Source organism: Helianthus annuus, chromosome 17, assembly GCF_002127325.2.
Source record: "Helianthus annuus cultivar XRQ/B chromosome 17, HanXRQr2.0-SUNRISE, whole genome shotgun sequence".
In the NCBI taxonomy this organism is placed as follows: domain Eukaryota; kingdom Viridiplantae; phylum Streptophyta; class Magnoliopsida; order Asterales; family Asteraceae; genus Helianthus; species Helianthus annuus.
The window spans coordinates 171,123,090-171,149,606 of NC_035449.2; the positions used below are offsets into that span (position 1 = coordinate 171,123,090).

The 26,517-nt window shown below is 39.8% G+C and overlaps 1 protein-coding gene and 1 non-coding gene across 2 annotated transcripts in view; both read right to left on the reverse strand.

Annotated features, from left to right (window-relative positions):
- The window catches only part of LOC110925222 (calphotin-like), a 66,968-nt gene that overhangs the window by 19,675 nt on the left and 20,776 nt on the right, over positions 1 to 26,517 (reverse strand). The window lies entirely within an intron of this gene.
- On the reverse strand, positions 3,336 to 3,442 carry LOC118489405. The gene has a single exon (XR_004887424.1). It is a non-coding gene; the product is annotated as a small nucleolar RNA R71 (small nucleolar RNA).

Genomic DNA, 26,517 nt, shown 5'->3' on the forward strand with positions numbered 1-26,517 from the left:
GGCAATTGGAATCGGGTCAAAAGACCTTGTAGAACTCCCGTTTTGGCCAAAAAGGGCATATTTGGTATAAACCGAACCGTAGCCATAACCGCAGGTTATGAGCAAGGTAAAAATTATTAAAAATCTTTAAAATTCCCAAAATATTATTTTACCACAGTGGGTAAAAGTTTTGGTGCCGAAAACTTGGGTTAGATGAGCGTTATGCTAATTGCGCCGTTAATTACAAAACTTTCTTAAAAGTGCGCCTTTTAGCATAACTCTCATTCTAGACCTCGGATTGATGTGAAACTTTAAGGACATGCTTATAATTTAACAAGCAAGGTTTTGGTCCGTTCACGTGTCCGAAATGCTCGTTTAAATTTTAAAAGGTCGTTACGGTCAACTTTTAGGCGAATGACGGAAATATGTAAAAGACTCGGATAACTCATGAACCGACCACAGAGGCTTATACCAACATGTGACCTGGTCCTAAGAGAGTCCTAAGGTATATTTATACCTCACTAAAACGGGTCAGAACTGAAGTCAAAGCAAAAGTCAAACTTTTGCGACTTTCGGCTCCGAACCGGTTCTATATAGTAAATGATCGATTCAAACGAGCGCAAACATGTTTATATACTTATTATCATGTTTTATGATTGTCAAAACAGGTTCCATAACATATACATTGCAGATTATGCTTAAATCGCTAAAATAGCTTTCTGTTGACTTTTTAACCGCACGTTTGACTCGATAATTGACATAGTTAGAGTGGTGATCAGGGGGAACCATTTTAGAGGTTTATTACCCACATAATTACCAACTCATAACCATTTTTGATTCGTCATAAGACTGAATCATCACTGAGTTATTTTAAAGTCAAACCGTACTTACGACGGTTTGGTTTTTAGCTAAATACTAAGCATGAACTGAAGTATGAATGATCAAGGCAACTTACAGAAGTTAAGACTTGAATATGGAGCAGGGAAGAACACTTGGGAGCACTTAGAATGATCAGATGGAAGTTGTTTGAGTTGTGTGAATGTTGTAACTACAACATGGCTATTTATAGCCAAATGCCAAGCCATATTGATCATTGCAAGCACTACTATCAGACCAGAGGTGATGGTAGGTGTCCCCTAAGTGTTATGGGTTGAGCATAGGGTGCCCATGCCCCATAATTATGTGCATGATCGTTCACAAGCTCCAAAAGCCAAGTAGTTGCAAAGTTTCTGCATCTGGGCACTTTACGCGGCCCGCATGGGAGTTCCCATGCATTTTAACGCGGGTCGCCTAAAGTTCAAAAATCAGACGCGAAATAGAGGAGGCTCGCGGCCCGCCTCAACTTATGTTGAAACTTCACGCGGGTCGCCTAAGGTTATATTTTCAGGATTTTTAAATCTTTTTGTAATTATTACAGAATCTGGCCATTAATAACGAAATCTTTCGTAATGATTCGCCTGACCTTTCGGTTTTGAAGGGGTAACTTTGCGGTTTGGCCCTCGGTTATTTACCGATAGGGGCCTCGGGTTAAATACCCGCATTATTAAGTCCCCGGTTATTTATTAATTATATTGGAAAGCCTTAACTTTCACTGTTTACGCTTTTAACCCTTCTTCTACGAATTCGATCGTAACTTTCTCGTTTCATATCGAAACTTCGCGAAATTCATATATATTATTTTAGTGAGGGTATAATACCGTTACAAAGTCTTTGGAACGTTAAAGGGTCACTCAGAGGTATTATTAAACATGTTGACACAGTTAACCCCTGTAGTTTGTAATCTCTCACTTTCTTTCGCGTTTTATTTTTGTACGATCTATAATTTATTCGTTTGAAGGTTTAAGCATTATTTAGGGATACTATACAGTATATTTACCCTTGTTGACATTTATAACCCTCGAATTTACATACTTTCAAGGTTTGTCAAAATTAGTCCTTTATTTATTATGGACGCCACGTGTAATCAAATGACACGTGTTAACACATCATTGGACACAAAAATTCGAGGTGTTACACTCAAACTACTGGGTTGAGGGTAACGTCGCCTTCAAAAGAGGGGCCTACTACAATAACTAAGATAATCTCTTAAACAAGTGCAAAAGTGCGAAAATAATCAAAGGTTATACTAATACACGAGTCGGATCCAAGTGATTCATCTTGTCTATCTGTTTTTATTTTTATTTTATTTTTCAGCATTTAGTTAGTTTTTATTTTCTTAGTTTAAAAATCTTTTCTAACTTTTTGATTTGATTAGACGTTGAGGATAAACCGGTACTAAAAGCTCTTGTGTCCTTGGACGACCTCGGTATCTTACCAACACTATACTACGTCCACGATGGGTGCACTTGCCCATATGTGTGTTTAGTGTTAGTAAATATCGTGTTTTATAAATTTAAAACTTGGCTAAAAGTGTAAAAAGGGCTTAAATATACATCTAAATTATATTACACTACACCCACATCAAGTTTTTGGCGTCGTTGCCGGGGACACAAGGATTTTAAGAAAGTTAGGAATCAACGGCCTAATCACATTTTTATTTTTCTTTTTAATTTTTTTAGGATTTTCTTAGTTTTTCAGCTTCTGCAGAGCTCAGCACGGGCCGTGCCTGGTCGGACACGGACCGTACCCAGCATAGTCACTGGCAGTTTTTAGTTTTCCAAGTTACAGAAGGCTGACCACGGGGCCGTGTAGGTGCAACACGGGGCCGTGTCCAACTCTCCAGTAACTGAGATCTGGAAAACAAACACTGTAACTCCGACCACGGGCCGTGTTCACTGAGCACGGGGCCGTGGTGAACCTTCTGACCAGTATTCTTTTCTGTTTTTATTGCAGGACTTGGAACCAGACGCCATTCTACATAGTGTATGAGCTCCAGTTCTAATAAGGACATAAAAGAACCTCTAGAAGAACCCGAACGCTTTCTCAGAAAAAGACTAAAAGCTAAAAACCAAGAGAAAGTTTCGGGGAATCCACCTCCAATGGCGGACCAACGTACCCTCATGGATTATCTACGACCCACCGTAGGTAACCTAGGCGCCGCTATCAATGCACCGAATGTTGAAGCCAATAACTTCGAACTTCGGCCGCATTTGATACAAATGCTCCAAAACTCCGCAACCTTCCATGGGCTTGCGTATGAGGATTCCCATCTACATATTACTAATTTCTTAGAAATATGTGATACCTTTCGGATCAATGGAGCATCAAATGACGCCATCCGCCTTCGAATGTTTCCTTTTTCACTAAAGGACCGAGCAAAAGCTTGGCTCAACGCCCTCCCAGCTGGATCGGTAAACACCTGGGATGAACTAGCCCAAAAATTTCTATATAAGTATTTCCCTCCCGCTAAAATGGCTAAATTAATGACTGAAATTAATACATATTCACAAGAGGACGGGGAATCCTTATATGAAACTTGGGAAAGGTTCAAGGAACTATTGCGAAAGTGTCCACATCATGGCCTTGCGATATGGCAACAAGTATCCACTTTCTATAATGGGTTGTTGCCACACACAAGGCAGACACTTGACTCTAGCTCCGGGGGACTTTTAGGTAATCGCCGCCCGCATGAAATATATAATCAAATTGAGGAAATTGCTCAAACCAATTTTCAGTGGCACACCCCCCGAGGCAATAAATCTATTGCCCCGGGCGCCCATAAGGTTGATGAAAGCACTTCTTTACAAGCCCAAATCGAGGCCCTTTCTTCAAAAATAAAAAAAATAGAAATGACAAAAACAGTCTTGGTTATGGCTTGTGAAGGGTGTGGTGGGCCACATGAAAATTGGAGTTGTATGAAAGAAACAGACGATCAACAAGAGTCGGTAAGCTACATTGATAATAGACCTAGGCCGTCGGGTCCTCCAACGGGCACTTACAACCAAGGATGGCGAAACCACCCAAACCTTGGTTGGAGAGAGCCCGGCAATAGTAGTAACCAACAAACCCAACGAACAAACTTTCAACAACCAAGAAATGAGTCACAAAATTTCACTCAACAACAAGGTGGACGAGAAAGGCTTGAAGATACTGTATCTCGCCTCATCTCCGACACTGAAAAGAAAAACTCGGAAAGGTTTCTACAATTAGAATCAAATTTTAGAAATCAACAAGCTAGTATTCAGAACATAGAAAAACAATTAAATCAACTAGCTCAAAATTTTTCCGAGAGACCACAAGGTGCATTACCAAGCAATACCGAAACAAACCCAAAAGCGCAAGTTCATCTCATCACGTTACGAAACCGCACCGTGGGGCCTGCGGAAGCGCCACCGCCGACAGAAGAGACTGTACCCCCGCCTCTGCAGGAGAAGAACTCCCTTCCATCATCAGAGCCTACCAAGGCTCCGCGAGTTCCATACCCCGGTAGGTTAATTCGTCAAAAGACCAATGAGCAATTCGCAAAATTCGAAAGTCTATTAAAACAATTGCATGTCAATATTCCTTTTATTGATGTCCTAACCCAAATGCCCAAATACTCTAAGTTCATGAGGGACTTCCTTACTCATAAAAAGAAAATTGAAACTTTGCAATTAGTTAACTTAGGCGAAGAATGCTCTGCCCTCGTACTCAACAAACTTCCCCAAAAGAAAATCGATCCTGGAAGCTTCACGATTCCCTGCTTAATCGGGGACTCCCCCGTTCGTAATGCACTAGCCGACCTTGGGGCTAGCATTAACCTCATGCCCTCATTAATATTTAAAAGACTCGGCCTAGGAACAACGAGTCCTACAAAAATGAGCATACAACTTGCTGATCGATCCGTCAAATTCCCGCAAGGTGTCATCGAAAATGTCCTAGTAAAAGTAAACAAATTCGTCTATCCGGCCGATTTTGTCATACTCGATATGGAGGAAGATACCGAGGTCCCTCTCATACTAGGGAGACCATTTCTTGCCACCACACAAGCAGTGGTAGACATGAATGACGGAACGCTCACCCTAAGGTATGGGGATGATGAAGTAAAATTCGGGCTTGGGAAGAGAATAGAGGACGATGATCCGGTCAACTACATGAAGGTTATTGATTCGAGTTTGGATGCTGCTCTCCGACGGTGCAACATGGGATGCCAAACATCCCACTCGGAAAATATATAACCTCACATTGGGTCTAGCCAAGGACCCTTATAAACGTGGCGCACCACGGAGGCATTCCGCGGAACTATCCTTAGTTTAGTTTAATCTTTTAGTTTTAATTTGCAGGAATAAAACACACTCGTGGTGGTAAGGGATGAAAAGGGGAACGAGAAAAATGACCCCATGCACAAAAACAAGGCAACCGACATCAATTTCTCCATTACAGAAGGTTCAACACGGGCCGTGTCCAACCAACACGGCCCCGTGCTGAACCCCCTGCAGAAAAATGCCCAGTTCAGGTAACTGGACACGGGTCGTGTTCACCAGACACGCCCCCGTGTCCAGGCTTCTGTTTCTTTTCTTTAATTTTCATTACTGGCACCTGAACACGGGGCCGTGTCCGGTCCCCATGGGGCCGTGTCCAGACTGCCAGTAACATAAATCTTTGCTTTTAAACACCAAATTATACATCTAATCAACCTAAAAATTTATTTTTGGGACACATTGAGGACAATGTGTAATTTAAGTGTGGGGGGGGGGGGATGCTAAAATCTTGAAATTTTGCAAGTCCTAATAACAAGCCTTACACAAAACTCTATTGGAACCGCTAAACACCCCAAATTTTTTGTTTCAAAAAAATTTTCATTTTTTTTTACTTGTCTAAAGTTTAAGTTAGGAATCCTAAGATTAATAAGGTTATATTTTTACAAATTTACAACTGAGAGCGTCGTGATAACAAGAACCAACATAAGAAAATTATGAAACGGCATGACAAGCTTAGTTAAAATTTGATTATATATACTTGATCACATAAAAACCCATTCCCACAAAAAGTGAGTTTTGAGCCTTTATTGAGCATACAAATTTACATCTTTAGACTAAATGCTCATTTTTCGTTTCTTGTGTGAATAGCGGCTTGGTTCTTACGACTCTAGAACTTGCCACGACGATTCATTCCCGGTCCTTACCAACTTAAACCTAAGTAAGTAAATGATGGAGGCATTAGGACTAACCATTTTTTTTTCTCTACACCATTATTTTTCATTTTTTTTACCTACCCAAAATCCCCCTAGTTAAACCCTTTGAGCCTAAACCTTTCATTTCTTTACCCTAAAACCTTTTTACCCACCAAAAACCCTTTTTATTTTCACCCTTTATTTTAGTAACAAGCTCGGTTTTTCATGTTTCAAAAAAAAATATGATGAAGTTAGAAATAAACAAACAAAGCTCTTAAAATAAAAAGCTTGTTTGAAAAAATACTTCAAAATAAAAAGTCACTAAAACAAAGTGTTTTATGAAAACCGACGCTTTTTACGCTTTTCGCCCTTTTCTACTAACCCATTCACCCACCTTGAGCCCAAGCCTATACCCAAAAAGTCCTCTTGATATTTACAAAGGTAACAAGTTAAAAAGGAGGAGGATTGATTGCTTGGCAAGCTTATGGTAGAAATAAGTTCCATGCCGCTCTCGAGTGATTCACTAAAAATACACCTTCGGCCGAGTGTGAGTGATTTCTCCCGTGAGGTATGTGAACTTGTATATAAATGGAATTTTAAAAAGGCATGTTATGCCCAAATAAGTAATTTATCCTATGAAACGTTCTCAATAAATCACAACGAATAGGATTGTAAATAAATAAAAATAAAACCCAAAAAAATCTTGGATTCCCGACACTCTATGACAAGCCAAAAACCTTCTCTTCTACCCATTCCATTTGGGAGTGTAAGCCACATATTAAAGAGTTTTGCTTGAGGACAAGCAAAATTTCAAGTGTGGGGGTATTTGATGTGTGTAAAATGCAACATATAAATTACATCAAATGAGGCATGAAACTAACCCTTTTTAAGTACTAATGTTGGAAAAAGAGTGTTTTTGTCTTCCTTTTGTATTTTCAGGATTAAATGAGCTCAAATTCACAAAAGAAGCAAAAAGACAGCTAAATCTAACATAAATATAAGAAAAGGAACAAAAGTGGATTGCCCGACCCCTCAACGGCATCTTCCCAAGCAAAATAGAGAAGGCAGAAGACTGAACACGCCCCGTGCTCAGCCAGCACGGGGCCGTGCCCAAGAAGCAGCAGAAAAGACAAACCTATAGAAGCTTCTATTGCCCACCACGGGGCCGTGTCCAGTGAATACGGGGGCGTGGCGAAAGTACAGCAGGCGCATTAATTGTAATTGCGAATTACAATTCATGAAGAGAGAGAGTGTCAGACGGGCACGGGGGCGTGTCCAGCGGACACGGGGCCGTGCCCAGCCTTCTGTTCAGCCTATAAATAGGAGTGCTTGGTTTCATTTCAACTCATCCCTTGGCACACCACCTCTCTCACACTTCATCCACCACCCACCACCATCACAACACCATCATCCACCACCATCATCCATTGTCCATCATAGAGTGTGTGAGTCGTCTCGGGATCCAAGATTGATCGTAAGAGTTCTTGACAATCAAGGCCATGTTTGCCTAAGTCTCTTACATCACTTGGTGAAGACAAGTGTTTAGTATAATACTTTTTATTTTTAATCTTTGCACTTTTTATTTGGTTTTGTATTAATGACTTTAATAACTAGTTGCTTATGTTGAAGGTGATCTTTCCTTATCGTTTGTCCGTGGTGTCTTGGAATTATTTTACTGTCTATATAAAATAAAAGATTTTCACCATTCATATCTCCACGGTCTATATGGAGGTATGTTGGCTACCTGGTCGGGGGTTAAGGGAACGGTTTGGTAAGGGTCTTGCCCTTGTTCAGCGTTTAGAGGTCCTACAAGGGACCTGGGTCAAATTTAGTAGAATCTCCTTCAATGCCCATAGGTATTGGATGGCGGGGATCCAAACTCCTTGACCCCCTCATAAGTTAACTACTATTAATACTATAACCCGGCTATTTAGGACTGTATCCCTGCTGACTCAGACTACTTAGTCGAGGGTAACGTCACCGCCTAAAGCGGGGCCTACCATAATTTGCATTAATAACTTAATTCATTATCTTCCAATAATCCGACCCTTTAGGATTGTATCCTTGCTGACTCAAACTACTGGGTTGAGGGTAACGTCGCCTTCAAAAGAGGGGCCTACTACAATAACTAAGATAATCTCTTAAACAAGTGCAAAAGTGCGAAAATAATCAAAGGTTATACTAATACACGAGTCGGATCCAAGTGATTCATCTTGTCTATATGTTTTTATTTTTATTTTATTTTTCAGCATTTAGTTAGTTTTTATTTTCTTAGTTTAAAAATCTTTTCTAACTTTTTGATTTGATTAGACGTTGAGGATAAACCGGTACTAAAAGCTTTTGTGTCCTTGGACGACCTCGGTATCTTACCAACACTATACTACGTCCACGATGGGTGCACTTGCCCATATGTGTGTTTAGTGTTAGTAAATATCGTGTTTTATAAATTTAAAACTTGGCTAAAAGTGTAAAAAGGGCTTAAATATACATCTAAATTATATTACACTACACCCACATCAGCCCTCGGCCCCGGTTTGACCCGGTCCAGAGCCGCGGGACAGGAAATCCCGTGGTAATATATTTAAGCGACAACGGAAGTCTTTTAATACAGGATCTTTTAATATTAAAACTGCCCGTTTACATAATTTAGGGATAAAACCTTGTAATTTACAATAAGGTGATTTCACTGGGAAATATTTATTTTACAAAACATGTTTCTTTATTTATTTACATTGAGCCACTTTTCTAAGCTTGTAGTGCTTCACGGCACTTTTCTTGGATCACAACAGATTACCTGAAACATGTTTGAAAAAGGTTTTGTCAGCAGGGAAATACTGAGTGAATCATTCAGTTTAATGAAAACGATACATTTGTTATAATCTACAGTATTAAGAGCGATTACAATTGGCTATCTCGTTGTCCAAATGGTATTTGTCACTCGACTACCCATTGGCTATCTCGTTGTCCAAATGGTGTCTGTGACTATGGTCAGATCACCCATTAGCTAACTCGTTCTCCAATGGTGACGGGAAATAAGTAATCTATACAAAACCCCACATACCGGCTGTAACTTTGTGATTACAAAGACTTAATCCCTTTAATTATAACTTTGAAAATAATTTGGAGTTTTGTAAAACAGTTGATAAAAAGAGAATGACTCACATTGCAGATTTAACGAGCAGTGTATAAGCCTACTGATTAGCCTTGTTTATCCTAATTTAAATAACAATGCACACAAACTGGGTTAGTAACTAATACAGCCGTTTACGACAATTCACGAGATTAAACACTCACAACGATTGACAAAGTGCGATACTTAAACATCCAGCGGATTCACAACGAATGACAGAGTATAGCCCGAGTTCGAGCAGTACTCAAACATCCTGTTGGAATCACGACAAATGACAAAGTATAAACCCAATTTGAGCAGCACTTAAACATTCGTTGGATAGTTTCAATCGATCGGACGGTGAATCGTAATAGCGATCGAGTTTATACCCGGTATTGCAGCGCCTCGCTATACTAATTGAATTTTCGAGTTTACAGTAGTGAGAATTCGTTTTTACAAAAAAGTTTCGACACCAGTGGACTGTGCATGCAACAGGCTATTTATAGCTGAAATTGGGACTTTACGCGGCCCGCGTAAGCCTTCGGCTTACTTTTACGCGGCCCGCCTGGCCGCCTAGTCTAGGCGTAGGCTTGATTGGTCACAAGTAGGTCCCCAGCTGGTTAACACGTGGCCCCGGCATCCTTATCCGGTCAACCTTAAGTTGACGCGGCCCGCGTAAGACAAGGCTTATCTTTTACGCGGCCCGTCTGAGACCCAGAATTTTGTTTTTCTTGATTTTTAATATGGTTTAGGATTTCAGGGGTCCGGGTTTATAAATACGGGTATTTTTAGGAAATTTTGAGAGTCCTTACATTCTCCCCACCTTATTTAAAATCTCGTCCTCGAGATTTATTGGAATAGGTAAGTGATGTGTGTAAAATGCAACATATAAAACACATCAATTAAGGCATAAAACTAACCCTTTTTAAGTACTAATGTTGGAAAAAGAGTGTTTTTGTCTTCCTTTTGTATTTTCAGGATGAAATGAGCTCAAAATCACAAAAGAAGCAAAAAGACTACTAAATCTACCATAAATACAAGAAAAGGAACAAAAGTGAACTGCCCGGACCCTCAACGGCACCTCCCAAGACAAAGAGAAGAGAAACAGAGCCTGAACACGCCCCGTGTCCAGTGAACACGGGGGCGTGTCCAGGAAGCAGCAGAAAAGACAAATCAGTAGAAGCTTCCATTGCTCACCACGGGGCCGTGCCCAGCGGACACGGGGGCGTGTTGAAAGTACAGCAGGCGCATTAATTGTAATTCGCAATTACAATTAATGAAGAGAGAGAATGTCAGACGGGCACGGGGCCGTGTTCAGCGAACACGGGGCCGTGCCCAGCGTTCTGTTCAGCCTATAAATAGAGGAGCTTGGCTTCATTCTCTCTCATCCCTTGGCACACCACCTCTCTCACACTTCATCCACCACCCACCACCACCATAACACCATCATCCACCACCATCATCCATTGTCCATCATAGAGTGTGTGAGTCGTCTCGGGATCCAAGATTGATCGTAAGAGTTCTTGACAATCAAGGCCATGTTTGCCTAAGTCTCTTACATCACTTGGTGAAGACAAGTGTTTAGTATAATACTTTTTATTTTTAATCTTTTGCACTTTTTATTTGGTTTTGTATTAATGACTTTAATAACTAGTTACTTATGTTGAAGGTGATCTTTCCTTATCGTTTGTCCGTGGTGTCTTGGCATTATTTTACTGTCTATATAAAATAAAAGATTTTCACCATTCATATCTCCACGGTCTATATGGAGGTATGTTGGCTACCTGGTCGGGGGTTAAGGGAACGGTTTGGTAAAGGTCTTGCCCTTGTTCAGCGTTTAGAGGTCCTGCTTGGGACCTGGGTCAAATTTAGTAGGATCTCCTTCAATGCCCATAGGTATTGGATGGCGGGGATCCAAACTCTTTGACCCCCTCATAAGCTAACTACTATTAATACTATAACCCGGCTATTTAGGACTGTATCCCTGCTGACTCAGACTACTTAGCCGAGGGTAACGTCACCGCCAAAAGCGGGGCCTACCATAATTTGCATTAATAACTTAATTCATTATCTTTCAATAATCCAACCCTTTAGGATTGTATCCTTGCTGACTCAAACTACTGGGTTGAGGGTAACGTCACCTCCGAAAAAGGGGCCTACTACAATAACTAAGATAATCTCTTAAACAAGTGCAAAAGTGCGAAAATAATCAAAGGTTATACTAATACACGTGTCGGATCCAAGTGATTCATCTTGTCTATCTGTTTTTATTTTATTTTATTTTTCAGCATTTAGTTAGTTTTTTATTTTTCTTAGTTTAAAACATTTTTCTAACCTTTTGATTTGATTAGACGTTGAGGATAAACCGGTATTAAAAGCTCTTGTGTCCTTGGACGACCTCGGTATCTTACCAACACTATACTACGTCCACGATGGGTGCACTTGCCCATATGTGTGTTTAGTGTTAGTAAATATCGTGTTTTATAAATTTAAAACTTGGCTAAAAGTGTAAAAAGGGCTTAAAAATATATCTAAAATTATATACACACTAACACGCATCAGTAAGGATACTTCCGCTTCATTTCTGATTCCAGCTCCCAAGTGTACTCCGGTCCTCTCTTTGAATCCCACTTGACCAGCACTAGTCGCTTGTGTTTGAGAAACTTAACTTTCTTGTCTTCTATTTGCAGTGGTTTCTCCACAAATTTCAACTTTTCATTTATCTTGATATCTTGAAGAGGTACTACCAGGGATTCGTCCGATAGACATTTCTTGAGATTGGATACATGAAACACATCATGTACTCCAGCTAGTTCTTCTGGTAGTTGTAAACGATAAGCTACTGGTCCTATTCGTTGGATTACTGGAAATGGTCCTATGTACCTTGGACTCAGTTTTCCTTTCTTACCAAATCGTACTACTCCTTTCCAAGGAGAAACTTTCAAGAGTACCTTATCTCCGACTTGGAACTCGAGCGGCTTACGGCGATTGTCTGCGTAGCTTTTCTGGCGATCTCGAGCCGTTTTTAATCTTTCTTTGATTTGAGTTATCTTGTCAGTGGTTTCTTGCACAATTTCAGGACCTGATAATTGACTTTCTCCTATTTCTGCCCAACAAACTGGAGTTCTACACTTGCGTCCATACAGTGCTTCGAATGGGGCAGCTTCGATACTTGAATGATAACTATTATTATAGGAGAATTCAATTAAGGGTAAGTGGCTATCCCAATTACCACCAAAATCAATTACACATGCTCGGAGCATGTCTTCCAGGGTTTGTATCGTCCTTTCACTTTGTCCGTCTGTTTGAGGATGATATGCAGTACTTAAATTTAGTCGGGTTCCCATAGCTTCCTGGAAACTAGTCCAGAAATGGGAAGTGAAACGACTATCTCTATCTGATACAATGGAGAGTGGGACTCCATGTAAGGATATTACTTCATCTACGTACAACTTGGCTAGCCTTTCCATGCTAAAGGCTTCTTTTATCGGTAGAAAATGAGCTGATTTGGTTAATCGATCCACAATTACCCAAATCGCATCATTACCTTTTCTGGTTTTGGGTAACTTAGTAACAAAATCCATTGTTATGAGTTCCCATTTCCATACAGGCATTTCTAACTGTTGTAGTAGTCTTGAAGGTTTCTGGTGTTCAGCCTTAACTTGTGAACAAGTAAGACATTTAGATACGTATTCAGCTATATCCTTTTTCATTCCTATCCACCAAAAATTATTCTTTAAATCTTGGTACATCTTATTATTACCTGGATGTATGGTATATCGAGATTTATGAGCTTCTTCTAAAATCTTATTTCTTAATTCTCCCTGCTTAGGTACCCAAATTCGTTTCTTGTGGAATCTCCAAATTCCATCATTTCCTTGCTCTAGTTCCTTTATATAACCTTTCATTCCTTCAGCATCATCCTTGATTGCTGTTTTCTGAACTTTCTTCAATTGTTCCATTAAATCTACTTGTAGATTTAATCTAAGCATACGAACTCATCGTTGCTTCTCATGATACTTACGACTTAAGGCATCTGCAACTACGTTCGCCTTTCCTTCGTGATTTTGAATATCACAGTCGTAATCACTTAGGATTTCCATCCATCTTCTTTGCCTCATGTTTAATTCTTTTTGCCCAAATATGTACCTTAGACTTTTATGATCTGTATAAACAGTAAATTTACTTCCATACAGATAATGTCTCCAAATCTTAAGGGCAAAAATTATGGCTCCTAACTCTAAATCATGAGTCGTATAATTCTCCTCGTGCTTCTTCAATTGCCGGGAGGCATACGCAATTACCTTCTTGCGTTGCATCAACAAACATCCGAATCCTACTTTTGAAGCATCACAATATACTTCAAAATCTTCAGTTCCTTCTGGCAAAGCTAAAATTGGAGCATTTGTCAACCTTTGTTTTAATATTTTAAAAGCTTCTTCTTGTCTAGGTCCCCATTCAAACTTAACTACTTTACAAGTTAGCTTAGTCAACGGTACAACTATTTTAGAAAAATCCTTAATAAATCGTCTATAGTATCCAGCTAGGCCTAGAAAACTTCTAATTTCCATAGCCGTTTGTGGGACCTTCCATTTGGTAATTGCCTTAATTTTTGCAGGATCTACGTGAATGCCTTCATGATTCACCACATGACCTAAAAATTGTACTTCTTGTAACCAAAATTCACATTTTGAGAATTTGGCATAGAGCTTTTCTTTTCTTAACAAAGTTAAGAGTGCATGCAAGTGCTCACAATGTTCTTCCTAACTTTTTGAATAAATAAGTATATCGTCGATGAAAACGATTACAAATTTATCCAAGTATGGTTTACAGATCTGATTCATCATGTCCATGAATGCTGCGGGTGCATTCGTTAATCCGAAGGGCATGACTGTAAACTCATAATGACCATACCTAGTTCTAAAAGCAGTTTTAGGTATGTCTTTTTCTTGGACTTTCAATTGATGATATCCAGAGCGTAGGTCTATCTTAGAGAAGTACCTAGCTCCCTGGAGTTGATCAAAAAGATCGTCGATCCTAGGTAATGGGTATCGATTCTTAATTGTAACCTTATTTAGTTCCCTATAATCGATACACATCCTCATTGATCCATCTTTCTTTTTCACAAACAACACTGGTGCTCCCCAAGGGGATAAACTAGGTTGTATAAATCCTTTGCTTAGTAATTCATCTAACTGCTTTTTCAATTCTAGCATTTCAGTGGGTGCTAATCGATAAGGTGCCTTGGCTATTGGTTTCCGTCTCAGCTTCTGTTTCCGTCTTATTTTTGATTTCTGGTCCCGAGACTCAGTTGTGGTCTGTTGAGTGGTTCCTATGGATCAATACTCAAGAGATTACAACTACACCTATGATGAGGATGATTATAGAGGTAATTATTGCACTAATTGTCGTAATGCACACTCGGTTCAATATAATACTTCATATCAACCATCCAATTCATACAACCATTATGAGGAGCCCAGGTACGAGCCATCAACTTCATACACATCCTATGAAGACCAAAGGTACGAACCTCCTCCCTCATACTCGTATTTTGATGAACCAAGTTATGAGCCTTCATACTCATACTTTGAAGATTCAACATATGAGCCACCACCTTCATACTCTTATTATGAGGAACCATGGCGTGAACAACCCACCTCATATGAGTACTATGAAGAACAAAGTTTCGACCCTTATCCATCATATACTTACAATGAAGAACAATGGTGTGAACCATCTACTTCATATGAGTACTATGAGGAACCAAGGATCGAACAACCGGATTCAAGCTTAGAGGATCCAAATTCTTTCAATCTCACCGAAGTGACCAATAGGATATTAGAACACATTAAAACTATCGAACGTTGCATAAAAGAATCTCGCGCAAGGGAAGAGGAATCCCGCGCAAGAGAAGAGTTAAAAAGTAATAATAACGTAGAGATAGTTGAAAGTGTAAAAATGGAAGAACAAGAAAGTGAAAAACAGACACATGAGTTAAACAACGAAAATGGTGAGTCCGACAATGTTAAAATTCAAGAAGAGTCTAATTTAGAGGAAATTATTCTCTTGTCACCTACTTTCGAAAACCATTGTTTAATAACCCCTCATGCTAAGTTTTTAAAAGAGTTAAACACTAGTGCTAAAATCAAAGAAATGGTAAGTGTTAAGTTAACTAATGATCAAACCTCGCTAATAAAAGAAGATCCTTTTGAAATTAACATTACACCGGTTCCATGTTTCTTTCAAAATTCGTTTATTAGTAATGTCACTATTGATAAAGATCTTTGTGTTAACATAATGCCCAACTACATTTTTGAAAAGTTAAGTATTAGTGATTTTACTCCGCTTCAAATACCCATTTTTCTATCCGACCGAAAAGTAATGAAATCAATCGGTGTAGTCGAAGATATTTTGGTTCAAACAAATCAAATGGTAATCCCAACCGACTTCGTCATCTTAGATGATGCCCCCCTAGTCTTGGGAAAACCTTTTGTACAAACTCACAAAGCTTTGAAAAACCGGAAATTCAACAATCTAACTCTTCAATTAGGGGCATTCAAAAGGAGCATAGATCTTGAGCGCTCAATGAAATATCCTTTTGGCAACAATGACCCCCTAATTGAAGATGAAGCTGAACCACCTGATACAAACCACGAGGAAGACCACTTTGTCGACGAAGAGGTAGCCATAGAACAAACTTTTAAAGTTCTTGATCTAGATGAGCCACAAAATAAGGTGTCTCCTAAAGACCCACCCATCGAGCTCAAAGAACTCCCTAAAGGTTTGGAATATGCTTTTCTAGGCAAAGATGGTAGTTTACCTGTAATTATTTCGTCTAAATTAACTAGCTTAGAAAAAGAAAAATTAGTTAATCTACTTAAAAAACACAAAAATGCGATCGCTTGGAAGCTTGTAGATATTAAGGGAATAAGTCCTTCCATGTGCACGCACAAAATTTTAATGAACGATGACTACAAAACGGTGATTCAACCACAACGAAGAGTGAACCCCAATGTTCAAGAAGTGGTTAAAAATGAAGTCATCAAACTGCTCGACGCTGGACTAATCTACCCTATCTCCGATAGCCCGTGGGTAAGTCCCGTCCAAGTAGTCCCAAAGAAAGGAGGTATGACGGTAATAACTAACGAGAAAAACGAATTAATACCCACAAGAACCGTCACAGGATGGAGAGTCTGTATAGACTATAGGAGATTAAATGAAGCAACAAGGAAAGACCACTTTCCTTTGCCCTTCATTGATCAGATGTTAGAAAGATTATCCGGTCATAAATTTTATTGTTTCTTAGATGGTTTTTCAGGTTACTTTCAAATACCGATAGCACCAGAAGACCAAGAGAAAACAACTTTCACATGCCCCTACGGAACTTTTGCATATCGACGCATGCCATTCGGTCTATGTAATGCGCCTGCAACATTCCAACGTTGTATGGTCGCCATTTTCCATGATATGATTGAAAAAACCATGGAAGTCTTCATGGATGACTTTTCCATCTTTGGAGACTCATATGATCAATGCCTCGATAATCTTGAACGAATGCTATCCCGATGTGAGGAAACTAACCTCGCCCTTAACTGGGAAAAATGCCATTTCATGGTAACAGAGGGAATAGTACTCGGACATAAAATCTCAAGCGAAGGAATGGAAGTTGATCGAGCAAAAATCGAGACTATATCTCGATTACCTCCTCCATCCTCCGTACGAGCAATCAGAAGTTTCCTAGGGCATGCCGGATTCTATAGAAGGTTTATCAAAGACTTTTCGAAAATTTCAAGACCTCTAACAAAATTGCTTGAAAAAGATGCACCCTTCATCTTTGACAAGGAATGCAATCAAGCATTTCTGACCCTCAAGGAAATGCTAGTCAATGCACCTATCATGATAGCGCCAGATTGGAAATTTCCTTTCGAAATCATGTGCGATGCAAGCGACTTTGCTGTTGGAGCAGTCTTGGGACAAAGGAAAGAAAAACATTTCCACCCAATCTATTATGCTAGTAAAACTCTAAATGATGCACAAGAAAATTATACAACTACGGAAAAAGAGTTACTAGCGGTGGTATTTGCTTTTGATAAATTTCGTTCTTATCTTGTTCTTTCTAAAACAATAGTTTATACAGACCATGCAGCCTTTAGGTACCTCTTCAAGAAGCAAGACGCAAAACCCCGTTTGATAAGGTGGATTCTACTCCTCCAGGAATTCGACATCGAAATCAAGGACAAAAGAGGAGCAGAAAACACTGCTGCAGATCACCTCTCACGCTTAGAAGACCCAGCTTTGGAGACAACCAGGGACGAGCAAATCAACGAAAAATTTCCCACGGAGTCCCTGGAAATGATGGAAAGCAGACAAGAACCATGGTATGCCGACTACGCTAATTTCTTAGCCAGCGGTATAGTCACCAAAGGATGGCCACATCACCAAAGAAAGAAATTCTTTGCTGATGTAAAGCATTACTTTTGGGAAGACCCATATCTTTTCAAAATGTGTGCTGATCAACTCATCCGAAGGTGTGTCCATGGTAATGAAGCACGAAGAATACTCCGTCATTGTCATGAAGGTCCATACGGAGGACATCATGGTGCCTCAAGTACCGCGAGAAAGGTATTTGATTCTGGATTTTACTGGCCAACCATATACAAGGATGCACAAAACCTTGTAAAGATATGTGATGCCTGCCAAAGATCAGGTAATATTTCTTCCAAAAACGAAATGCCTCAAAATGGCATTCTCGTTTGTGAAATCTTTGATGTGTGGGGACTCGATTTCATGGGACCTTTCCCACCGTCGAAAGGAAACAAATATATACTTGTGGCGGTCGATTACTTGTCTAAATGGGCAGAGGCCGAAGCTCTTCCAACAAATGATGGAAGAGTAGTAGTAAAATTCCTAAAAAAATTGTTCTCTCGTTTCGGAACACCAAAGGCATTAATAAGTGATAGAGGTACCCATTTTTGTAATCATCAACTCGAAAAAATCTTAACAAGATATGGGGTCTATCACCGGGTCTCAACAGCATATCATCCTCAAACAAATGGGCAAGCCGAAGTGACTAATCGAGGTTTAAAACGAATACTTGAGAAAACCGTAGGGATAAATAAAAAAGAATGGGCTGACAAACTAGACGACGCTTTATGGGCTTTTCGAACCGCTTATAAAACCACTATAGGCACAACCCCATATAAACTAGTCTATGGAAAAAGTTGTCACTTGCCAGTAGAAATCGCTCACAAAGCCTACTGGGCAATAAAAAACGTAAACTTAGATTTAGACGTTGCCGGTAAGAATCGATTTTGTCAAATAAATGAATTAGAAGAACTTAGGAATTATGCATATTCTAACTCAGAAATTTATAAGGAAAGAATGAAAAATTTGCATGATAAATATATTAAAACCAATGAATTTCGGGTTGGAGACCAAGTTCTATTATTCAATTCGCGACTTCGATTGTTTCCTGGTAAGTTAAAATCTAGGTGGTCGGGACCTTTTTCAGTCACCCGTGTTTTTCCACACGGTGCAGTAGAAATCAAAACTCGAAATGGGACACCATTCAAAGTCAATGGCCAACGGCTGAAACTCTACAGAGGATCCATTGAGGATGAGGAAGAGGAAATCGCACTTCAAACGGTCGACGAATAAACTCATACCCGACATGTTACAGGTAAGTATACATTCGAAACTGGTAAAATCATCTAACCATTATTCGGAGATAAGGGGCATGCACACAAGCACGTTAAAAAAAAAAAAAAAAAAAAAAAAAAAAATTTAAAATTCACCCGGCACGGGGCCGTGTTCGCTGAACACGGGGCCGTGTCGAGGCGACTGTCGGGATAAAACCCATTTGTTCTATCATTTACACCATTCCACACGCCCCGTTTCGCCGAAAACTCTCTGGTTTAGAGCGATTTTCTGCCGATTTCGAACGTTACCACCAAGCCTAACAACATCAAGGTATGATTCTATCCTTCTTAGTAGTTAGATTAGTTACTTGCATGTAGTTAAAACATCAAAAAATTGGGGGAAATCTAGGGTTCTTCATGTTCATCCGGATCAAACTCAAAATTTTTGATGAAAATTGTTAGTAGTAGTTTAGAGTAGAGTAATAGGAAGTAAATAGCCATGTATTGTTGATAGATTTGTCCGATTTCCAACTAAAAACACAAACCCTTGTTCTTGAACCGAAAAACTCAAAAATCGAAGGGGTAAATGGTTTGATTTTGGAAAAATGACACTTAGGGTTTCATTTTCGGGGGAAACCGCTGCTATTAGGCTAAAAATTTTCAGGTTTTCGAAACCGGGACGAAAAAATGAAAATTAGGTGTTACAGACGCCTGAACACGGGGCCGTGTTCGCTGAACACGGGGCCGTGTCCAGCCACTGTTTGCAGTTTTCAACCCGAATTTCCATGTTTCGCACTAACATTTGTTGTATTCTTTTCAGATGTCCAAATTCACACGGTTCAATGCCAGCGAACTCGACGCAAGGGCTCGCTATGAGGTCCTACAAACAAGGCCCGAAGAGTATCCCAGGCGGGCATGCACCGATCTGCTGACAATGGTAAACCAACTGGACCGCTTCAACAACATAGTGACTGGTCCACTGCATGTTGCATTGACTGCCCGACTCCGGTCGGTCCATCAGTGCACACTGGAGTTCTATAGCACGTTCATCTTCAACTCGAGACGCGACCCGTTTGATCACGAGGCGGTCGAGTTTCGATGTGGGGGTACGACCTATAGAACCTCCATGGCGCAGTTCGGATCAATCATTGGGCTGTACAATGACGAAGAAGCGGGAAACGAGGAGAATACCGGGGGATTGCGAGACCTGGACGCAAGTGAACGTCAAGCAGCATGGGCACAAATCGGTGAAGGGATCTATAACTCCAGCAGCACAAAGAGTACCAAACTGAGAGACCCGTTATACCGTTACATCCACAGGCTCCTCACGTACTCGTTGAACCAACGCCATGACAGTAGTGGCGTTGTTGGGGTTAGAGATTTGGTTGTCCTCCACTGCATCCATAACCGGAAGCCTCTCGATGTTCCTTACCTCCTACTGCGGAACATGCACTTAAACCGCCTTGCCACTGCTCCTACACCAATCTTCTTCGGGGGATGGGTGTACCGTCTTTTCAAGCACTTCGCGAACATCCCGAAGTCCTTCGAAAGGAGCCCATGGTCGGGACGGGTGGATTACCATATCTGCCGGGCCATGAATTTGCTCTATGAAGCGGAGGACGGGACGGTGAGCTTCCAGAGGACGCAAGGCTACGCATGGAACCCGCAAGAGGCTCTAGTTCTTCATGCACCACCTCCACATTTCCAATACCCTCCCCAAGGCGATCCGGGTCAATCCTCCTCTCAAGGAGGCGGTTTTCCTAATTTCCAAAGTTTGCATGATCTTTTGCAGGAAAACCTCATGTGCACTCGGAACACCTACAACCTTGCCAACAACACACATCTCCGGGTGGGAGCTATCGAACGAAGCGTCAACGACATACAAGATGACATCGGTAGCATCCGGGAGTACATGGCGAGGCAGGGAGGCGGAGGTGAAGACAGTGATGAAGATATGGACTAGGAGGCCGGGAGGAGCAAAGGGCTAGCCGGTTATGAGCCCACAGGTTTGATTACCCTTCCTATCGAACAAATCATGGCCTGCGTGCCATTTGTCAAGACAATTTACTTTCCTTAACTCTTTTCCTTTTATTTTTACTTTGTTTTTACTTTGTGTTGGATAATGTTTAACTATGGTAAGATTAGGATGTTTGGTGCTTGGTTGGATGGTATTGAATGCTTGAACAGGTGCGATGCAAGGGCTAGAATGCTAAACATTAGCACTCACAGCCCTAGGAGGAAGAAACCGGGAGAAAACCATATTTTTTTTTGGCTAACAGACTGTCACCACGGGGACGTGTTCACCTAACACGCCCCCGTGTCCATCTCCCAGTTCTGCTGTTTGGCTACTGACCTGCAGATTTTTGTCGGACACGTGGCCGTGTTCACCCAACACGCCCCCGTGTTCACCCTCTGTAAGTTTTTCGTTACTGGCAGTTCTCCACGGGGCCGTGTTCAATGAACACGGGGCCGTGTCCAGAGTGCCAGTAACACAAATCTTTGTTTTTAAACACACTTTTACATATTCTAATCAACCAAAAACTCTATTTTTGGACACATTGAGGACAATGTGTAATTTAAGTGTGGGGGGGATGCTAAAACCTTGGAAATTTTGCAAAATCCTAAAACAAGCCTTACACAAAACTCTATTGGAACCGCTAAACACCCCAAATTTTTTCAAAAACTTTTTCATTTTTTTTATTTATTTACTTGTCTTAGTTTAAGTTGGGAATAACAAGTTATAAAAGGGTTATATTTTTACAAACTTACAACCGATAGCGTCGTGATAAAAAGAACTAACATAAGAAAATTATGAAACGGTATAACAAGTCTAGCTAAAATTCGATTATATATGCTTGGTCACATTAAAAACCCATTCCCACAAAAAGTGAGTTTTGAGCCTATATTGAGCATAAAAATACACATATTTAGATTAAATGCTCATTTTTCGTTTCTTGTGTGAATAGCCGCTCGGTCTTTACAAATCTAGAACTTGCCACGACGATACATTCCCGGTCCTTACCAACTTAAACCCAAGTAAGTAAATGATGGAGGCATTAGGACTAACTATTTTTCTTTCAAAACCATTATTTTTTATTTTTTTTACCTACCCAAAATCCCCCTAGAAAACCCCTTTGAGCCTAAACCTTTCATTTCATTACCCCCAAAACAATTTTCTACCCACCAAAAACCTTTTTCATTTTTTCACTTTTATTTTAGTAACAAACTCGGTTTTTCATAAACATACCTTTACGTGATCAAAAAAAAAAAAAAAAAAAAAAAAATGAAGTCAAAAACAAACATAAGCTACAAAAAGCTTGTTTGGAGAAATACTTCAAAAATAAATGTCACCAAAAATAAGGTATTTTACAAAAACCGACACTTGTTACGATTTTCGCCCTTTTTACTAACCACTAACCAACCACCCACCTTTAAACCCAAGCCTTCACCCCAAAAGACCTCTTGATATTTACAAAGGTAAAAGTTAAAAAGGAGGAGGATTGATCGCTTGGCAAGCATATGGAAAATGTAAATCCGTGCCGCTCTCGAGCGATTCACTTAAATATACACCTTCGGCCGAGTGATTGAGTGATCTCCCGTGAGGTATGTGAACTTGTATATAAATGGAATTTTAATAAGGCATGCTATGCCAAATTAAATAGTTTATCTTATGAAAAGTTCAAAATAAACCATGACGAATAAGATTGTAAATAAAATAAAAATAGAACCTATACAAACCTTGGATTCCCGACACTCTAGGACAAGTTAAAAAAAAAAAAAAAAAAAAAAAAAAAAAAAAAAAAACTTCTCTTCTACCTATTCCATTTGGGAGTGTAAGCCACATTAAAAGAGTTTTGCTTGAGGACAAGCAAAAGTTCAAGTGTGGGGGTATTTGATGTGTGTAAAATGCAACATATAAAACACATCAATTAAGGCATAAAACTAACCCTTTTTAAGTACTAATGTTGGAAAAAGAGTGTTTTTGTCTTCCTTTTGTATTTTCAGGATGAAATGAGCTCAAAATCACAAAAGAAGCAAAAAGACTACTAAATCTACCATAAATACAAGAAAAGGAACAAAAGTGAACTGCCCGGACCCTCAACGGCACCTCCCAAGACAAAGAGAAGAGAAACAGAGCCTGAACACGCCCCGTGTCCAGTGAACACGGGGGCGTGTCCAGGAAGCAGCAGAAAAGACAAATCAGTAGAAGCTTCCATTGCTCACCACGGGGCCGTGCCCAGCGGACACGGGGGCGTGTTGAAAGTACAGCAGGCGCATTAATTGTAATTCGCAATTACAATTAATGAAGAGAGAGAATGTCAGACGGGCACGGGGCCGTGTTCAGCGAACACGGGGCCGTGCCCAGCGTTCTGTTCAGCCTATAAATAGAGGAGCTTGGCTTCATTCTCTCTCATCCCTTGGCACACCACCTCTCTCACACTTCATCCACCACCCACCACCACCATAACACCATCATCCACCACCATCATCCATTGTCCATCATAGAGTGTGTGAGTCGTCTCGGGATCCAAGATTGATCGTAAGAGTTCTTGACAATCAAGGCCATGTTTGCCTAAGTCTCTTACATCACTTGGTGAAGACAAGTGTTTAGTATAATACTTTTTATTTTTAATCTTTTGCACTTTTTATTTGGTTTTGTATTAATGACTTTAATAACTAGTTACTTATGTTGAAGGTGATCTTTCCTTATCGTTTGTCCGTGGTGTCTTGGCATTATTTTACTGTCTATATAAAATAAAAGATTTTCACCATTCATATCTCCACGGTCTATATGGAGGTATGTTGGCTACCTGGTCGGGGGTTAAGGGAACGGTTTGGTAAAGGTCTTGCCCTTGTTCAGCGTTTAGAGGTCCTGCTTGGGACCTGGGTCAAATTTAGTAGGATCTCCTTCAATGCCCATAGGTATTGGATGGCGGGGATCCAAACTCTTTGACCCCCTCATAAGCTAACTACTATTAATACTATAACCCGGCTATTTAGGACTGTATCCCTGCTGACTCAGACTACTTAGCCGAGGGTAACGTCACCGCCAAAAGCGGGGCCTACCATAATTTGCATTAATAACTTAATTCATTATCTTTCAATAATCCAACCCTTTAGGATTGTATCCTTGCTGACTCAAACTACTGGGTTGAGGGTAACGTCACCTCCGAAAAAGGGGCCTACTACAATAACTAAGATAATCTCTTAAACAAGTGCAAAAGTGCGAAAATAATCAAAGGTTATACTAATACACGTGTCGGATCCAAGTGATTCATCTTGTCTATCTGTTTTTATTTTATTTTATTTTTCAGCATTTAGTTAGTTTTTTATTTTTCTTAGTTTAAAACATTTTTCTAACCTTTTGATTTGATTAGACGTTGAGGATAAACCGGTATTAAAAGCTCTTGTGTCCTTGGACGACCTCGGTATCTTACCAACACTATACTACGTCCACGATGGGTGCACTTGCCCATATGTGTGTTTAGTGTTAGTAAATATCGTGTTTTATAAATTTAAAACTTGGCTAAAAGTGTAAAAAGGGCTTAAAAATATATCTAAAATTATATACACACTAACACGCATCAGTAAGGATACTTCCGCTTCATTTCTGATTCCAGCTCCCAAGTGTACTCCGGTCCTCTCTTTGAATCCCACTTGACCAGCACTAGTCGCTTGTGTTTGAGAAACTTAACTTTCTTGTCTTCTATTTGCAGTGGTTTCTCCACAAATTTCAACTTTTCATTTATCTTGATATCTTGAAGAGGTACTACCAGGGATTCGTCCGATAGACATTTCTTGAGATTGGATACATGAAACACATCATGTACTCCAGCTAGTTCTTCTGGTAGTTGTAAACGATAAGCTACTGGTCCTATTCGTTGGATTACTGGAAATGGTCCTATGTACCTTGGACTCAGTTTTCCTTTCTTACCAAATCGTACTACTCCTTTCCAAGGAGAAACTTTCAAGAGTACCTTATCTCCGACTTGGAACTCGAGCGGCTTACGGCGATTGTCTGCGTAGCTTTTCTGGCGATCTCGAGCCGTTTTTAATCTTTCTTTGATTTGAGTTATCTTGTCAGTGGTTTCTTGCACAATTTCAGGACCTGATAATTGACTTTCTCCTATTTCTGCCCAACAAACTGGAGTTCTACACTTGCGTCCATACAGTGCTTCGAATGGGGCAGCTTCGATACTTGAATGATAACTATTATTATAGGAGAATTCAATTAAGGGTAAGTGGCTATCCCAATTACCACCAAAATCAATTACACATGCTCGGAGCATGTCTTCCAGGGTTTGTATCGTCCTTTCACTTTGTCCGTCTGTTTGAGGATGATATGCAGTACTTAAATTTAGTCGGGTTCCCATAGCTTCCTGGAAACTAGTCCAGAAATGGGAAGTGAAACGACTATCTCTATCTGATACAATGGAGAGTGGGACTCCATGTAAGGATATTACTTCATCTACGTACAACTTGGCTAGCCTTTCCATGCTAAAGGCTTCTTTTATCGGTAGAAAATGAGCTGATTTGGTTAATCGATCCACAATTACCCAAATCGCATCATTACCTTTTCTGGTTTTGGGTAACTTAGTAACAAAATCCATTGTTATGAGTTCCCATTTCCATACAGGCATTTCTAACTGTTGTAGTAGTCTTGAAGGTTTCTGGTGTTCAGCCTTAACTTGTGAACAAGTAAGACATTTAGATACGTATTCAGCTATATCCTTTTTCATTCCTATCCACCAAAAATTATTCTTTAAATCTTGGTACATCTTATTATTACCTGGATGTATGGTATATCGAGATTTATGAGCTTCTTCTAAAATCTTATTTCTTAATTCTCCCTGCTTAGGTACCCAAATTCGTTTCTTGTGGAATCTCCAAATTCCATCATTTCCTTGCTCTAGTTCCTTTATATAACCTTTCATTCCTTCAGCATCATCCTTGATTGCTGTTTTCTGAACTTTCTTCAATTGTTCCATTAAATCTACTTGTAGATTTAATCTAAGCATACGAACTCATCGTTGCTTCTCATGATACTTACGACTTAAGGCATCTGCAACTACGTTCGCCTTTCCTTCGTGATTTTGAATATCACAGTCGTAATCACTTAGGATTTCCATCCATCTTCTTTGCCTCATGTTTAATTCTTTTTGCCCAAATATGTACCTTAGACTTTTATGATCTGTATAAACAGTAAATTTACTTCCATACAGATAATGTCTCCAAATCTTAAGGGCAAAAATTATGGCTCCTAACTCTAAATCATGAGTCGTATAATTCTCCTCGTGCTTCTTCAATTGCCGGGAGGCATACGCAATTACCTTCTTGCGTTGCATCAACAAACATCCGAATCCTACTTTTGAAGCATCACAATATACTTCAAAATCTTCAGTTCCTTCTGGCAAAGCTAAAATTGGAGCATTTGTCAACCTTTGTTTTAATATTTTAAAAGCTTCTTCTTGTCTAGGTCCCCATTCAAACTTAACTACTTTACAAGTTAGCTTAGTCAACGGTACAACTATTTTAGAAAAATCCTTAATAAATCGTCTATAGTATCCAGCTAGGCCTAGAAAACTTCTAATTTCCATAGCCGTTTGTGGGACCTTCCATTTGGTAATTGCCTTAATTTTTGCAGGATCTACGTGAATGCCTTCATGATTCACCACATGACCTAAAAATTGTACTTCTTGTAACCAAAATTCACATTTTGAGAATTTGGCATAGAGCTTTTCTTTTCTTAACAAAGT